This window comes from Pogonomyrmex barbatus, unplaced genomic scaffold (assembly GCF_055798465.1).
Source record: "Pogonomyrmex barbatus isolate J1 unplaced genomic scaffold, ASM5579846v1 scaffold15, whole genome shotgun sequence".
Taxonomy (NCBI): Eukaryota; Metazoa; Arthropoda; class Insecta; order Hymenoptera; family Formicidae; genus Pogonomyrmex; species Pogonomyrmex barbatus.
In genome coordinates this window covers 3,556,461-3,575,052 of record NW_028297111.1, presented here as the reverse complement: position 1 = coordinate 3,575,052, position 18,592 = coordinate 3,556,461, and the positions used below count along the sequence as shown (strand labels likewise).

Below are 18,592 nucleotides of genomic sequence, written 5' to 3'. Positions count from 1 at the left end.
CGGATCATCTTCAGTAGATACTATCTTCAACTTTGAGTTATATACGGCGTGTTGGTCAAAAACTTTAACAGATTCGCACCGATAAGAACGATAATGCAATAGATCGAGAGCCTCCGTCCAAAATAATTCCACAACTGATGTAAGAGATACTGTACGATAAGATCATTTGAATAATTTAAGTTGTATTCAAAACAATAGAGTTTTTAAACAAAAGTGTCAAACAATAAGATGGATAAGGAACCGTTAGAGACTCATCTCGACGACTCGTCAATTATCCCAATAAAACGCACACAGATGAAAATAAATAGTGTTGTACCCCGGATGGGCTACGACGTTAATATTAGGGATAGTCGGGTTCGTTAAGCCTAAGGAGTTGGGACTCCGAGCGAGATCAAAAGAATGTAGGGATCTTCTTGAATTCACTAACACACTTCACACTTTCTTTATTTTAATTGATTTATTCTCACAAGTGCACAGATTCTTGATATATTAACGATTATATTTTACACACAGTTAAATGTCGTCGGATGACTCGGTGCGTATCGCGTTACTCTGGCCGACGACTGAATATGTCACCTGAAATGCTGATAGTATGGCTCGCGTAAACTTCGCTACGAGATTCGATAATATCTCGTGCGATTATTATAGGTTCGATTCCGGACGACACATAATATTTGACTCTCTCTACTCCGCCTTGTGTAACCGGTTATATAAGCTGATCGATGCCCGATCAGCATTTCGATCGCGTGATATTGATTGATCAATATTACGCTCGGTTTGATCATCAAATTTAGGAATTTGCTGATAGGCTTTTCGCAATGTTCTCGCGTGATACATTTCTGCGGTCTTTTGAAAGACTGGTCGCAATTTCGGCGATCACACATTTGTGTCGTCTTTCGAAAGACTTTTTCCGAGATTCATGCGGACTACTTTTGTTGCCATGCGAATTATTTTTATTATTAGTTGTAGGTCTGGCTACAACAATAGTGAATATTGCAAAAGCATGGTCGAAAATAAAAAAATTGTATAAATAAGTTTAATTAAAGCGGTTAAAGAAAATAAAATAAAAAAGCACGTTTTAACTGTTAAAAATTAATTAAATTTTCATGTTAAAAATTAAAATGTAAAGACGAAGATGGTAAGTGGTAAGAAAGTCAAGAATATTATGAAAAGAAATATGATCACATATTTATATATTGTTTATAACAGGGGTGTACGTATGGCTCAGAAATTCTGTGTCTATTTGCAAATTAATTCCATTAGTTTGTTGTTTGATATGCAGCATTTCAAGAATTAATCGTTTATAATTCCTCTCAATATCCAGAATTTTTACGTTGGACCAATCGAAATCGTGTCCTGTATTCAGTTATCTGTGATAACTGAATGTATGGAAGTATTCCATCTTATGTGATTTCGATGTTCATTGATTCTCAATTTCAAATGTCTACTAGTCTGTCCCACATAGGATGCATCACAACTCGTGCAGTAGTAAATGACATTCTTTTTATCTAATAGTGGAAGGGGATCTTTTTGTACCCTAACACAATTGTTTAATTTATTGATGCTGTACATTGCTAATTTAGTTTCTGTATCTTTTAACATATTTTTAAAATTCTTAATAACATTTCTCACATAAGGCAGAGTAAACCATAGGATTTTTTTATTATTAGCGGTGCATGTTATGTCGTCATTATTGTGTTTTTTATTACAATTACGGATTAAGTTTTTTAATCTTCTATTAATTGTTTGAATAATAAAATGTAATGGATAGTCATTTTGTAGGAGCGTTTTAATCATGAAATCAAAATTCTTCTCGTGAAATTGTGAGTGTGAGAGATAAAAAATCCTGTCCACTATACCTATGACCGTACCTCTCTTCTGTGAGATGGGGCTGAAACATAAAATTTAAGTATCTACCAGAGAAAGTTGGTTTGTGGTACAAATCAAATACAATTGTATTATTTTTAACAACAAGAATCGTTTCAAGAAAATTGATCTGCCACCAATTTCCGAGGTAAATCGTAGTCTCGGATAGAATTAAACTTCAATAAGATGTCATTAACGTAATCATCTGGTACTGCCAACAAAATGTCATCCACATATCTACAGTAGAAAGATATACAAAAATCAAATCACGTCTCAAGCACTCCATTCTCCAAATCTTGCATGACTATATCACAATCGGGGAGAGTGATGAGCCCATGGATGTTCCGAAGTTCTGTTTGTAAATCTGACCGTCAAAAATAAAAAGGTAGATTTCCAAAATTAACTGTACTGCTCCCATACTCCCAACTCGTCCTTAGGTATTTTACAATCCTTAGATATAAAAACTCATCTGTTTGTTAAACATTCAATAGCTAGATCAATCGGAATATTGGTAAACAGTGACACCACGTCTAACGACATTAATGAAAATTTGTTGTCAATCCGAATATTTGATAATTTTTTAACTAGTTCGAAACTATTTTTTATATTATTTTTATATTATTTTTATATTATATTTATTATTATTATTATTTTTATATTATATTTTTATATTATTTTTTATATTATTTAACTTTTATCAATCGGAATAGATTTGAAGATGATCTTATTCAAAAATGCAGCCAGATTGTAAAAAGGACTATCAACTGATGAAACAATAATTCGGAAGGGACATTCAGCTTTATGGATCTTCGGAAGTCTATAGGCTCTGGTAAAATACCGGCGCTACAAAATAGGTGTTTATATAATGTTGAGGATATAAATTCTGATTTTTTCCATCTTGAAAGCAAATCTCTCAGATTGTTGACCAGTTTTTTGGTGGGATTTTTGTTGATTTTTGTATAAATCTCAATGTCTGACAGAATATGATTCACTTTGTGAAGATAATTATTCTTGTCTAATGCAATTATAGTGTTCCCTTTGTCAACTCTCGTAAAAACAACATTTATAATTGTTGATATATACAGTATGAATTAGAAAGAGTAAGAAATGAAAATAATGATATGAAAATAATGTATGAAGAAATTCGGAAATTGTTATAGTCATATGCTTTAGTTGTCATATTCATAATGACTTGTTATATAATTTTATAAAAATATAATAACTGAAGAGTCTAATGAATGAGTGAGAATAAATACGAAATTATTTTCTTATTACAATTTTATTGTATATATTCCGACTCTTAGAAATGGAAAATTTACTGTATTTCAGATAATTAATTACAAATTCAACAAGTTACACATATTTTTACGCTTATATCAAATAAAAAGGAGAGAGAAAGAAGAAATAATATAATTTGATTATTTCATTTATTGTTCAATAAATGTCTTGTCGAATTTGTAAGTAATTACTCAAAACTGTAAATTTCTTATCACTAACGAATAATGATGTGTTCGTTTATTTAAAAAATTCGAGGGTTGGTTTTCATTATCAAGAAGAAACTGTTTCAATTTATTGTGAAAAAATGTAAATTACAATTACCAGAAAATGGTGAAAAGAAACTAAAGGAGCATTTGCGGATGTATAAACATTGCATAAACATATCTAAACGATAGCAAAAATGTAGTAGAATACTTCGAATATTTGCTGTAAAGTATAATACATGGCTGCAAGAAGAATTTAAAATCCCTGCAGGAATTTTTTCGAGAATTTTATCAACAGCAAATCCGTCGATTAATGACAACAAGTCTTCTGTTGCTTCATCGAAACGAAAAAATTTCAATGATGTATCTGACAGACATAAGTGTAGACTTACGGAAAATTTACGTGAACAATACGATTCAGACATTTTGCTTTTCGCAGCGAAGCAAAAACTTCAAATTGAAGGATCTATAAATTTAGCAGTGATAATAGATTATTTGATAAAAAATCCGAATGAGACCGGACGTATCAAAGACTTTTGCAAGAAGAAAATCTAGACATCTCTATTTTCTAAAGAAAAATGTTTAGCTATGCTTCTCACTTTAAATCTCTCAAAAATTCAATATATTCATTTGAGAGAAAACTGTATTGAAAATGAAACGAACCAGTGGCAATCGTACTATCAAATCCAAAAAGCAAAATCAGAGTGTTATCCACCAAAAGCTACAATAATGATAACGGAAACTTTAGCTTCAACTACAAGCAATTTTAGATATAACTGCTATCAGATTGCTTTCATTATAAAGATAAGCTAAGTTCATATACAAATGTAAAATTGATCTGTAAATGGGAATTTGATGGAGCGTCCAATCAGAGCACATACAAACAAAAGTTTGAAGACATCTCACAATCTGACAATTGTATGTAATGTAATATTTTTATGACCAGTTTCGTCCCTATATAATTGGTAAGCAAATCTGTATTTTGTGGATTAATGAAACACCATCTTCAACACGATATTGCCGTCCAATAAAATTCGAATTTTTTTCATGAAATCACAAACATTTCTAGAAATGAATACCGTACAATGGAAAACAAAATAAAAAATTTAAATTCTGTGCAATATAAAAATGTAACAGTGAATTATGAAATGTTATTTACCATGATTGACGAAAAAGTATGCACAGCTCTTTCTAGCGAAACTTCTTGTTCAACTTGTCCTTTATGTAGTGCGAAACTCAGCCAAATGAACGCGATAGACGAATTATTAAACAAAGACGTAGATAAGTTCATATATAATTTTGGAATATCGAGTCTGCATGCTAAAATTCGTTACATGGAGTTTTACTTTATGTTTCATATAACTTGCTCTTTAAGAAATGGTCAGTACGTGATCCTATTCTAAAAAAACAACAGCAAGACACGAAAAAGAGAATTCAAGAAGATTTCAAGAGAGAATTAGGATTACTTATTGATATTGTAAAACAAGGTTCAGGATTATCCAATGGAAATACGGTCAGACGATTCTTTTCCGAAGTAGATTTAATAGCAAAAATCACCAGTTTAAATAAGGAATTGATAAAAAAATTTGCAGTTATTCTACAAGCTATTTCATGCGGAGAAACAACAGACACTAAGAAATTTGGCAAATATGCGTTAGATACAGCGAGATTGTTTGTGAATAATTACAATTGTATTACAATTGGTATTACATGCCTGCATCTATACATAAACTTCTCATACATGGAGAAAAAATTATTGCAAATTTTTCAATTCCTATAGGTCAGCTGTCAGAAGAAGCAAGTGAAGCTCGTAATAAAGAGTTCCTGTAATAAAGAGAAAGTATAGAGAAATGCATTCACGAAAAATCAATAGAATTGTTACAAATAAAGATGTTTTACATCACCTTTTAATCACTTCTGACCATATTATTTCGAATTTACGGAATTTATTTTTTTATTTATTTAATTTAAACAAAAAGAAAGAACAAGATCTATATCCAGAAACGTTAGAACTTCTAATGTATTCTAATTTATTTATGTTGTATACATGTATGCATACCCATACATGCTTGTATGACTGCATGCGCACGCGCGCACACACCACACACACACACACACACACACACACACACGCGCGCGCGCGCGCGCGCGGGATGCAAATCCGACTGGCAACCTCCACTTAGTGCATCTTGGATAGATATAAAATATCTAGCAAATGCCAGCGGTAAAACCTCACAATAATTCTTTAAAGTTTTTTATAAATAATTTAATTAACATATAAAATAATAATATAAGATGAAAAATTAATATTTTTATTTAAAAAGTGTAATAGAAATTGCATATTTATTACCTGAAATCGCAATGTCTACTATGTTTTCAATCTATTGTTTTGATATTTTCATTCTAGAATCTAGATACATAATGCGCAGCTTAGAAAATTTTGTATATTTTACAAAGCTGCACTTAGCAGCAGTTCGTTCCTTTTTGAGCTTTTAATGCAATGTTCATTGTATATAGTTCAATTAATAAAAATGCTAACAAATTTAAACATTTTTTTAAAACTCAATAACAAGTTAAACAACAAGTTAAACACTTTTTTCCATTAATTAAATCATTTTGGAAAATATTTAAGAGAAGCTGTGAAATTGTTTTTAAGATAATTTCCGTTTATTTAAACATATATTATATCGTAAGAAAAATCTTTATTGGATCGTGAAAACTGTATAGAGATATGGCAATCTGAAAACTGAATGCGAAAATATCAAGGAAGTTACGTATATCAGATTGATTTACATTGTGGTAGATTTGTATGCAAATTGTGGAAATATTACAAATGATTGAAGTTATTACAATAATTTACAACTAATTTATTATCAGAATAGATAATTTCGACAAGTCATTTGTGCTCTATGTTCGCTATTTCTTAAGCGTCAATCCACTGTGCGACGCTTCGATATGAGAGAATAGGATGAGAGTAGGATATTTCTATTTTCTTCGGCCAACCCAACGTTGCAGAGTGCCGAGCGCACGTGAATCCGCCGCGGTTAAAACAATTAGAATCGAGACAGAGCGTGACACGAAGTTACGTGCTCAGAAGAAAGCGCTCTTTTCATAACCATTTTATCCACAATTATATTCGGTAAAAATTAAGATTAGGGGACCAGCTTCCAATAGCCTTCACCTTGACATATGTTGTTAAGGTCATGACTCTGAGTGACCTTCAAAAAGTTTTATCGGACGTCCTTCCTTAAAAAGATATAATCATAAAAAGTTAATTAATATTAGAAGGGCAATAAGATATAGTCAAGCGTATGAAATAAAAATAAAACTGTAAGTTGGGCGGCCTCACGGATTTCAATGACGTTGACATATATTGTCAAGGTCATCATTCTGAGTAACAATCAAAAGATTCTAGCCGTCGCTTGACGTATACATTTAAGTTCAACTTTGCATAGAAAGTTGTAAACCCATGTGGAACCTTGTTTTGTGTTAAAAAGTGTATGCGTGAAATCAGTATATTCCGCCCCCCTTCCTATGGGGGGGAACTCCACTACCTTATTACAGTGATAAGGATTGGGTAGGTTATTCCTTTCGGTGTGGAGCCCCGTAAACGCCTATTTTGCGGAGCAAGACGTCAATTCCTATTTGGAAGGGTTAAAGAGGTTAGAGTATCGATGGGAAAAGTGTATCGACTTAAAAGGAGATTATGTTGAAAAATAAAACTATATTTGACCGAAAAAAATACTTGTTTCTATGTTAGGCTCAAAACTTTTCAGACTATCTTCGTAGATGGCTCGCGCTACCCGAGCTTCGCTTGCGTTTTCTCCCCTCAAATAGATGAACACAGGACTCAAAATTCTTAGAATAGGAGCAAACGCTCCTTGTGACAAACGACCACGTCATTATATATATATATATATATATATATATATATGATATAAGTAAATATATTAGATGTACAAAAAAGTTCTGAGCTTTAGATTTCATACAACTGAAATAACAATTTAAATTTTATATATCTTCCCGCCCTTTTGCGGTTTTAAAGCGTTGACATTTGGCCTTCTAAAATGCCATACGGTTTGGCGTTTGATACACATAACCTCAAAAATCAGTAGTGTTCACAATGGCAATAACAAAAGAGCATATTCGATTTTCCATCCACTTCGCGTTTCATCTGAAGAAAAATGCTGCTGAAGCCACTGCAATGATTTGTGCTGCATATGGAGAGAACGCTGTAAGTCATACTACATGTAAAACATGGTATCAAAAATTTCGCCAAGGAGATTTCAATCTTGAAGATGAACCGCGTGCTGGACACCCTCAAAAGATTGAAACGGACGAATTGCAAGCACTGCTGGACATAAACTCTGCGCAAATTGAAAAGGAGCTTGCAGAACAGCTTGGCATTACGCAGCAAACCATTTCCATACGATGGGAAAGGTTCAGAAGGAAGGCAGATGGATTCCGCATGAATTGTCCGAAGACAACAAAAATCGTCGGCGTGACACTGCATTCACTTTGCTTTCAAACTTCCGGAAAAAAGATTTTCTGCACAAAATCATTACAGGCGATGAAAAGTGAATTCTTTATGATAAACAACCGGGTGAAACAATCACGGCAGACCGCTACCAACAACAATTGACTAATTTGAGCGATGCATTAGATGAAAAGAGACCATTTACTGGCCAAGGACGTCGTAAAGTGATCTTGCTTCATAACAATGCTCGACCACATGTTGCGAAAGCGACTGAGGACCATCTTTGCGTTAGGGAACTTCTCCCCCACGCGGCGTATAGCCCAGACATGGCGCCTTCCGATTACTACCTATTCCGGTCGCTGTAGCATTTGGCTGATACACATTTCGTGAGATTTGAAGAGATACGAAAATGCATTGATGACTTTTTCGCTTCGAAGCCGGTGAGCTTCTATCGTCAAGGAATTCGCAAGCTACCCGAAAAATGGCAAAAGATCGTTGATGCAAACGGGGAATATTTCGCTGATTAATATTTTTTTATTTATTTTTGAATAAAGATTGAATTTTACAAAAAAAAGCTCAGAACTTTTTTTGTACACCTAATATTTATTATAGATTAAAAGAAACAATATAATAATAACATAATAGAGTTGATATAACCAAAAAAAGAGCGAAGATGACAATTAGATACCGTTATTAATTATCAGGGCTGAGATGCGAAAGTTACGCTGATGCGGAAATAGCACGCATAGCGGGCGTTTGTATATCAGAAAGATCTAGAATGCGGTATATATCGGAACGTGATTCTTCTAATTATAGCTGCATATGTTCGGTGTTTGTTTAAGTGATCGTGCGTCGTCGCGAACGCGGTTGCCTGACGACGACGGTCATAAATCAAATACTTATCGAAGTCGCATGCGCTGATTTGCGAGTAGCAGTGTTACGCGATCTCGGTTTATATCAGAATCGATTCTGTATATATGTCACGCGGTGCATACAAATGGCCGATTAGAATAAATTAATACAGAGAGCCGCGGATGCACTTGATTTCTTTTGCGAGATGGAGACGATCGGCTGGGAACTTCCGGGCGATGGCAAACTAACCTCAAACACAGCAATGCTAAAAATCTTTAGAGTGCACGCGGGTTTTAGAATGTGATCGGCCGGGATCACTCGGACGGAGGCGGGCTGCCCTCACTTCAATCGATTCGTTTATTTTTGTATTCGGATGGACAGAATTATGTTTTTAAGAAAAAAGAAAGAAAGAAAGAGAAAGAGAGAAAGAGAATTATTCAATGTATATAACTACATATACAATTTCTATGATAATAATTTCTCATAAACGCAAGAGAACTCATTATAGAAATTTAAAAATCTATTAATAATATATTAATTAATTAATATAATAAATAATTAATTATGTATTTAATCGATAATATATGATTATTAATGCATAGGTATAAAGAAGACCACTTGTAGTGAGTCTTGCTTGCCGAAAAATAGCCATAGTTCTCGTTGTAATTTGTTATATATGATTATCTCCTGTAAAGTGAAATCTTGTAGAGTCGAAAATATAGCGATTCGAATAATGATTTATCGCAAACGCTTACACGGCAAATGCGCACTTATATCGCACGTAACATGACATATAATGTTAAACCAACGCTAAGAGACAGAACAATAAATGTGAGAGAGAAAGATAAAGAAATATATCTTGTGTTTATAAAAATAATGCTGCTCCCTTGTGTCGAAAGTGGGAAAGTAACTTTTTGGATTATACGAGGACGATGATATTGACAACGTGGACGTTCTTTAAAAGAATCCCGCACAAAACCACGGTTCTTGACTCTCTGTGATTGGCTGAAACTTCAGTATGGTATAATTCTTGATTTATGCCCATTTCTACCAACGTAGTTTAAAAAGTTAATCCCTAGTGACATCCGGTTAATCAAAGTTTAACGAAATATTGGTTTTAACCAACGATTTAAACGTATATAAACTGAATTTAATTTAAACGATTTTGATTATTTAGAAATAATTAAACTGTGATTAAAAAATATAACTAGTTATTTGAGAATCGGCTATATTATTCTAAAATACTGGGACTGTGAGTAATGTTCTGATGCCGCGATTCACTTAATCTATATCACAGTGGTCACTAAAAAAGGTAGTTTTTGTGTTTTCGCACTATAAGAGTTTACACATGTTACGCGGAACGCTGATCGAGCTGAACAATAGAAAGTTTGAGCTGAATTGTATATCAATGATCTTGGAGAGGTTGAGTTAATGCTTTCCAAGTGAGCTGACTCAAAAGGAGAGACGAGATCATGGATGCACTCGCCGGCCACGTGAACACCACGTGGTAAGCACGAGCGCGGCGTGAGAATATCCTTCCAATGTCCGGCAGCACACTTGATCACGTCACCTTCCAAATCTTGATGATTGTTGAGTATAGAGAAGTCCTCGTCAAACTCATCGAATCTTGCACGAACGAAGCACCCAAGAGACCGAAAACGAGCACTCAAGAAACCGAAAAATCTCGAGCAATATGCATTATACAAGATGATCGAAACGAGAGTAATCTAATGAGAGCGCGCACTGGAGATGAGCGGCAAGCGCCTCAGACGGCCACCTTCCGTGGTCATGCATAACTCATGTGTCCGTGCGGTGTTGCCATCTGATAACTAGATACCCGCGCGCAGCTTCATAGAGAATATAAATTCATTCTCGAACATTAATAATTTTGGATATGGCACATTATAATGTTATATTATCCTCGGATGACGAAGATATTATTAAACAATTGAACAGAAGAGAATTAATCAGCATGCAAATCATAACAACGGAATTATTGATGTGGCAATTTGAACAGAAATGATTTATAATTACTTTGCCAAGTATGTAAAGTTTTTATCTGAAAATTTTTATTTAACATTTTCTTGGTCTAGTAGATTATCATGTAATTTGAATTACATTAATTTTAGTCATATTATTACAAAATACACTTTAATTTATAATTATAAATTATTTTTTCACAAAATAATTACGAGTTTTCACGACTGGTTCGTAATCGGGCCCCGCCGTGACGCACACCCTCTTTTCTTATTCGGGGCTTGATGCAATCTCTCCTGTCGTGCTCCAGAAGGATTATTTGTATATTTGCCAATGGCGTTGGAGGATGTCGCCGCTGCAAGTCCGACCTGCATCCGTCGAGTGAGAGACCAACATCGCTCTGGAGTACCGGTCGTGAGGATCCGAGAGAATACATGTATATATGTATATTGTAATATATGTATACATGTGTATCATTGTGTTGTTGACGTGTTATTCTAAACACGTTATTTGCGATAAATATCATCACATGCCTCGGTTGTCGAAAGGATAAGATGCCTGCTCGGTAAGCAGGAGATTCAGATTTGATTCTTGGCTGAGGTGGTATTTTTTCGCAAAATAATTACGAGTTTTCATGAGTTTTCACGAGTTTTCACGACTGGTTCGTGGTCGGACCCCGCCGTGACGCACACCCTCCCTTCTTATTTACTATCTTAAAAAACCTTTTTATTCCTTTTTCAGCCTTTTGTGATAAATTAATAAACTATTACATCTTATTATACTTACTATATTTAAATTAATATAAAAAAATATAAAATATATTATTATCAAATTAAAAAAAACTCAAAACAAAAAATAATACGAAGATCATACAAATATGAGCTAATAAAGCTAAAATATAGATGTGAAAACAAAAAAATATTTTATCTATGCAGGAAAGAAATATCACAATATGAAGCATCTGTGCAATAAGAATTAAATAGAACTAAATAAATAGAACCAAATAAGAAGGGAGGGTGTACGTCACGACGGGGCCCGAACCGATCGTGAAAAACTCGTAATTATTTTGCGAAAAATTACCACCTCAGCCAGGAATCGAACCCGGATCTCCTGCTTACCGGGCAGACATCTTATCCTTTCGACTACCGAGGCATGTGATGATATTTATCGCAATAACGTGTTTAGAACAAGTCAACAATACAATGACATACACACATATACATATATTATGATATACATATATATATATATATATATATATATATATATATATATGTATATTGTATATATGTATATTCTCTCGAATCCCCACGACCGGTACTCCAGAGCGATGTTGGTCTCTCACTCGATGGATGCAGGTCGGACACAGCTGCAGCAGCGACACCCTCCAACGCCATTGGCAAATATACAAATAATCCTCCTGGAGCACGACAGGAGAGATTGCATCAAGCATGGCTCGAGCCCCCGAATTTATATTATAAATTTTAATCATTCTTCAACATTTTTCTATTTTTTAACATTGTTCTTTTATCATTTTTCATAATTTGATTCTTTATTCGTACCTATTATCTATCCATTAATTTATTGTTCAAATTTTAGTAATGTGTATAATTATAAGAAAAATAGTTATACTTATTCGTGTTATTTTATTTTAATTTTCAAAAACAACTCTTATATAAAATTATGAAACGTAAACATAGAATAAAATATATTAATATTTATATATTATATATTAACCTGAAATGATTCTTATATAAATGGTTCTTATATTTATACTCTTCTTATACTATTTATGTTCTTCTATTATTTATACATTATTTATATTACATTTATATTACAACACAAATATTTTTCATTATCAGGAGACACGGTAGTCTCGGATGTCAAGTCAACCGAGAACACTACCGTGTGACTTTACAGGAGTCGGCAATATGCGAGCATTTGAAATTATCGAATCTCAATAACGGATAAACCGATCAAGTTCTAAATTGGTTTGATCGATAGCTTGAGTTCGACTTGCATAATAAAAGTATTTTTATTTTTTTTCTACGTGCCTTACAAGCAGAGATATTGTTACGCAAAGTTTGATTTGGAAATTTTTACTTTAAGAAACATTGTCATCGTCGTCGTCGCCTTTGTACGGTTGCAATTTCTGTCGTGAGAGGCGCTGGAAAAAGAGTCTAAACTAGAGACACTATAATCAGACTGGCCACGACTCTGATCCGCCATGTTTTGGCTAAATCCTATGAGAAAAAAAGAAATATACATCATATCACTTTAACTTAACGTGTTTTAATTAGAGTGAAAGAAATATACACTATCTTACTCTAACCAATAGCGATATTTTTTACTTTGCATGTGCATTGATTTAAGTGTATTGTATATGTGTATTAAACACGTGGAAAGCATAATAACTATTATTAAATAATAGAGATAATAAAATTGCAAAATATAGTTATTATTAATTAAGTGTGATAAATCAATATCAAAAATGGGTGGATGTTCATTTTTTTACTTAAATTTTATTTTATATTATAATAAAGTTTGTTTATAATAATAATAAATATGTATAATAATCCTTTTTTAAAAAAAGGCATGACATCGGTACTTGCATTTCTCGAAATTTCCTTGAAGTTTATTGTTGATGCTTTTCCGCGATGAGTTTTTTCTCGCTGTGCTAACTTTGTGAATAGCTGTCATTATGTATTGATTTCACAGAGAATCGTTTTGACAATTGTGTATTAAAAAGTTAAAAATATCATAGTGTAACAGTAGTACAATAGTATTATGCTAATTTTTGCTCTTGTGTTGAAAAAGATAAATAGCGAAAAAAATAAATAAATAAATTTAAAATCGTTAAAATTAAAAGATATATGTTAATAAATTGGTAATATAATTATGTAAAATAAAATTTTATAAATATATACATTTTATTACCTTTAAAACGCTTATGTTTTTAAATTATAATATTACAATTTAAGATTAATGTATTTGAAAATAAGTGGGAATAGCTAAAAGCGGACCAATCAAAAGTTGCTTTTTGTTTTTTCATGTCCAGTCTCTGATTATAGTGTCTCTAAAGTGTTCTCTAAAGTCAGTGGCACACGATGCTTTTTTTCTTGCTGGTTTGCTAGCTGGATTCGCGTGCTTGTTGAATTCTTGTCTTCGATTGATATATTTTTTTAGATCCAAATGAATATACCAATCAGAGACAAGAGCTCAACGAGCACGCAAATCCAGGTAGCAAATCAGCAGGAAAAAAAGCATCATGTGCCGCTGGCTTAAGTCTAGACGTAAGCAAACGAGAGAAAGAAAAAATGAGAGCTGTCCCATGGAGCATATCGTGCGTATTGCGGATCATGCGTATAGAAAATCTGACCAATTGTTCCGCTATTTTCGATATTCAGCCGTTCCGCCGAATCCATTATTGTAAAGTTCGCGATTGGTCGATTTTCGATACGCGCGATCCGCGATATGCGCTCCATGAGACTGAGCGAGATAGCGTACTTGCTCTTTCTCCGCGCGTCCGATTCAGTGTTCCGATCGGAGCTCCCTTTTTCGCGCATGCGCATTGATATAATAGAAAAGACAGTGATGAAACGTATGGATGCTAATTCTGTCTTTATGATATTTTGTTTTTAAATTATATAAAATTGGAAATTAATATTTTTAAATAATTCTCTTTTTATTTTGAAGCGCTATAGTTTGATGAAAAATCATTGAACAAAAGTTTGAAAAGAGTATTAAGAGTATTAATTATAAATTATTTTTTAAAAATTACGATGATTTTTTGCAATAATACTGGATTTTTAATTTAAAAATTCATTTCTTATAAAATATTATTGTATTTAAAACTAAACAACTTGTGGAAAAAAGAGGAAAAGTATTTATTGTGTTTATTTATTATATTCATTTGTATAATTAAAAAAAATTTTTTTAATATCTCTTCTTGACCATCATTAATTTTTATAAAAAATTTTATTTTGCTTATTTTTTATAAAATAAGTTGTTTCAGAAATTTATTGATTTATCACATTAAGTTTCACTGATGTACATATAGCATACACACGGACACACACACACACACACACACACACACACACACACACACACACACAAAACAGTTCCATATTATAAATTTTTTATTAACTTTTAAATAATTTAACAAAGGCTAATAAAGGTATATCTTTTTGTCCGTGCTAAATACTGATATTATTTCCATCGCGCATGCGCGAAAAAGGTTCCCAATCGGAACACTGATCTGATTGGCGGTCGACGTCTTGTTGAGTTTCGCGACGAGTTTGACAGTTGGTGATAATTTGTTTCGAAATGAAAAATGATAAATGATATGATATAATGTAACATGAACGATTATCGGCTTATTATTCTTGTTCTTGTATTACGTGAATTAAGTGATTTATATGTGAAAGGAAATATGGAGATTATTAAAAATAAGGTTATCTATTTAGGTTATCTTCCTATATATGTAATAAAGATTCTACATAAACGTTTCAACTTGGCTTTAGATTCTCTGGAACAGTTTTTATAGTTGTATAATTAATCTCCTGATGATAAATTTTATAGTTCTTTCATTTCTTTTTATGAAAAAAAGATATTTATTTCAACGTTTCTTTCTCTTGCTTTAAATATAAAAATTACATGAAAATTATCAACGATCAAAAAAGACATAAATGATATCCTACATGGACTTGATATATGTGTACGAATAAAACTCTAAATTAATGATGCGATTAATAAAATTATGACTTCAGATTAGTATAAAAATATATAAATGTTACTATTTTATTAGGAACATTTATATTTGATGTTATCTGGATTCATATTCATATATATGTTTTTATAATATAAAATAGCTAGCTTTATTTAATTGTGATGAGGAAAAAATGCTAAAATTAATTAATTATTAATTGAATGACAAAGTTCAGAAGAATAGGAAGTTGAAATGTTAATATTAACATTACCATTTTACATAAACATTTCAAACTTGCCTTTAGATTCTTTGTAATTGTTTTTATAATCGTATATTTAATTGATAAATTTTATAATTCTTTCATTTCTTGTTATGAAAAAAAGATATTTACTTATTTTACGTTCCTTCCTCTTGTAGGTTTAAATAAAAGTTACATGAAAATTGTCAATGTTCAAAAGAAATACATGATACCCTAAATGGATTAGTTCTCTTTGTTCTATACTAATAATAAAAATGGAAGAAACAAGTGTAAATCCATTCTTGATGAAATAAATACAAATATTGACCAAATGTGATATTGTAAAAGAAGATTTAACCAATGCCGTCGCATATTTTAAAGATTAATAATTTATATTAGGTGTACAAAAAAGTTCTGAGCTTTAAATTTCATACAACCGAAATAACAATTTAAATTTTATATATCTTCCCGCCCTTTTGCGGTTTTAAAGCGTTGACATTTGGCCTTTTAAAATGCCATACGATTTGGCGTTTGATGCACATAATCTCAAAAATCAGTGTTCACGATGGCAATAACAAAAGAGCATATTCGATTTTCCATCCACTTCGCGTTTCATCTGAAGAAAAATGCTGCTGAAGCCACTGCAATGATTTGTGCTGCATATGGAGAGAACGCTGTAAATCATACTACATGTAAAAGATGGTATCAAAAATTTCGCCAAGGAGATTTCAATCTTGAAGATGAACCGCATGCTGGACACCCTCAAAAGATTGAAACGAATTGCAAGCACTGCTGGATATAAACTCTGCGCAAACTGAAAAGGAGCTTGCAGAACAGCTTGGCGTTACGCAGCAAACCATTTCCGTACGTTTACATACGATGGGAAAGGTTCAGAAGGAAGGCAGATGGGTTCCGCATGAATTGTCCGAAGACAACAAAAATCGTCGGCGTGACACTGCACTCACTTTGCTTTCAAAGTTCCAGAAAAAAGATTTTCTGCACAAAATCATTACAGGCGATGAAAAATGGATTCTTTATGATAACCCTAAACGTAGAAAATCATGGGTTGACCCTGTCAACCTTCGACATCGACGCCAAAGCCCATTATCCACGCCACGAAGGTTTTGCTCTGATGGAATTGAAAAGATGTGTTGTATTACGAGTTGTTACAACCGGGTGAAACAATCACGGCAGACCGCTACGAACAACAATTGACTAATTTGAGCGATGCATTAGATGAAAAGAGACCATTTACTGGCCAAGGATGTCGTAAAGTGATCTTGCTTCATGACAATGCTCGACCACATGTTGCGAAAGCGACTCAGGACCATATCTTTGCGTTAGGCTGGGAACTTCTCCCGCACGCGGCGTATAGCCCAGACATGGCGCCTTCCGATTACTATCTATTCCGGTCGCTGCAGCATCATTTGGCTGATATACATTTCGTGAGATTTGAAGAGATACGAAAATGCATTGATGACTTTATCGCTTCGAAGCCGGTGGGCTTCTATCGTCAAGGAATTCGCAAGCTACCCGAAAGATGGCAAAAGGTTGTTGATGCAAACGGGGAATATTTCGCTGATTAATATTTTTTTATTTATTTTTGAATAAAGATTGAATTTTACAAAAAAAAGCTCAGAACTTTTTTGTACACCTAATATATAAAAATTGTCGTTATTTTTTATTTAATACATATAATAATTATAATTATTTTATCACAAATAATAACAAAAATTAATTTTATCGACAAAATATAGTCGTTATTAAAAAAATAGTCACTGCGAGGTCTCGAACTCTCCTCGCCACAGAAAAAAAAGATTACACGCGCGAGCCTTAGACTGTGCAGCCACGGCGCTTTATGCTTTGTGGGAGCTATTCATGATACTTATCGTACAATTAGCCGAATGCCTAACTTTGTATACAAATTTCTCCAAAACTAAGGCCCATGCACTCAAATTCTTTTACACTTTTTATACTCTCGACCTCCTCTTTCGAATGAACTATAGCTCATTCAATTTTGTATTTCGCAATTTTTGTCATCTCTTTGTAAGTGTTAGTATCTTGGTGATTTTTGTATTCGTTAAAGAATTTTCCTATTCTAATCCAAGTGGTAGCTTTAATTAAAAAACAAAAAAAATTTTACATTGCCAACTCAACTCAAATGATATCAAATTGTATACAAGATTGTATACAAGATTTGATATCAACTGATAACTGGCGCCAAGTTATAATCCTATTATAAAAATTGCGTTATTCTACTAAACCCAAGTGATATGTATTATTTGTATAAAAAACAAAATCTAACTGGCAGAATCTTTTATTTTAAGAAAATAAAATCTAGTAGTACATATCTTTGTATCTTTATTGAAAAGTCTTTTTATTCTAACTCATGTTAGTTTTAATTCTTTAAAAAAAATTATGTTACGAAATTGCCATACCTAACTCAATTCTAGTTGTGATTAAACTAAAAAATAAAATTTAAGTGCTAGTTGTATTTTCTTCCTATTCTATCCCTAGTGATACTAACTTCAATTTAAAAAAAATTGTTTCCACATTGCCAACTCAACTCAAATGACATCATTTGTATAAAAGGTTTAATATTAATAACTGTCGCCAAGTTATAAATCTTATTATAAAAATTGCGTTATTTTACTACTACACTAAACCTAAGTGATATGTATTATTTGTATGAAAAATAAAACCTAACTGGCAAAATCTTTTAAGAAAATCGAATCTAAGTATTATATATCTTTGTATCTTCATTGAAGAGTCTTTTTACTTTAATCCATGTGGTAGTTTAATTCTTTATTTAAATTTTCAATGAAGAGTCTTCCTATTCTGAACCAATATAAAGCAACCTTAAAATCAAACAGACATACAAAAACTTAGCGCGCTCGGGTCGCATTAAAACACGTACATACATTTATTGTACTATGTTACATCCTTATCCTATTACATTAACTTATCTTCTTGCATTAATTATGTAAATG

General features: G+C 32.6%; 2 protein-coding genes and 1 long non-coding RNA gene across 18 annotated transcripts in view; 2 read left to right on the top strand and 1 right to left on the bottom strand.

Annotated features, from left to right (window-relative positions):
- Positions 1-18,592, bottom strand: part of LOC105429948 (uncharacterized) — a 191,295-nt gene that overhangs the window by 158,959 nt on the left and 13,744 nt on the right. The gene's annotated exons all lie outside the window — the stretch shown is intronic.
- LOC148937254 (uncharacterized) overlaps positions 1-18,592 on the top strand; it is a 204,789-nt gene that overhangs the window by 179,379 nt on the left and 6,818 nt on the right. The window lies entirely within an intron of this gene.
- LOC148937255 (uncharacterized) lies at positions 13,652-17,950 on the top strand. The gene is made up of 2 exons (XR_016138509.1): positions 13,652-15,109; positions 15,782-17,950. It is a non-coding gene; the product is annotated as an uncharacterized LOC148937255 (long non-coding RNA).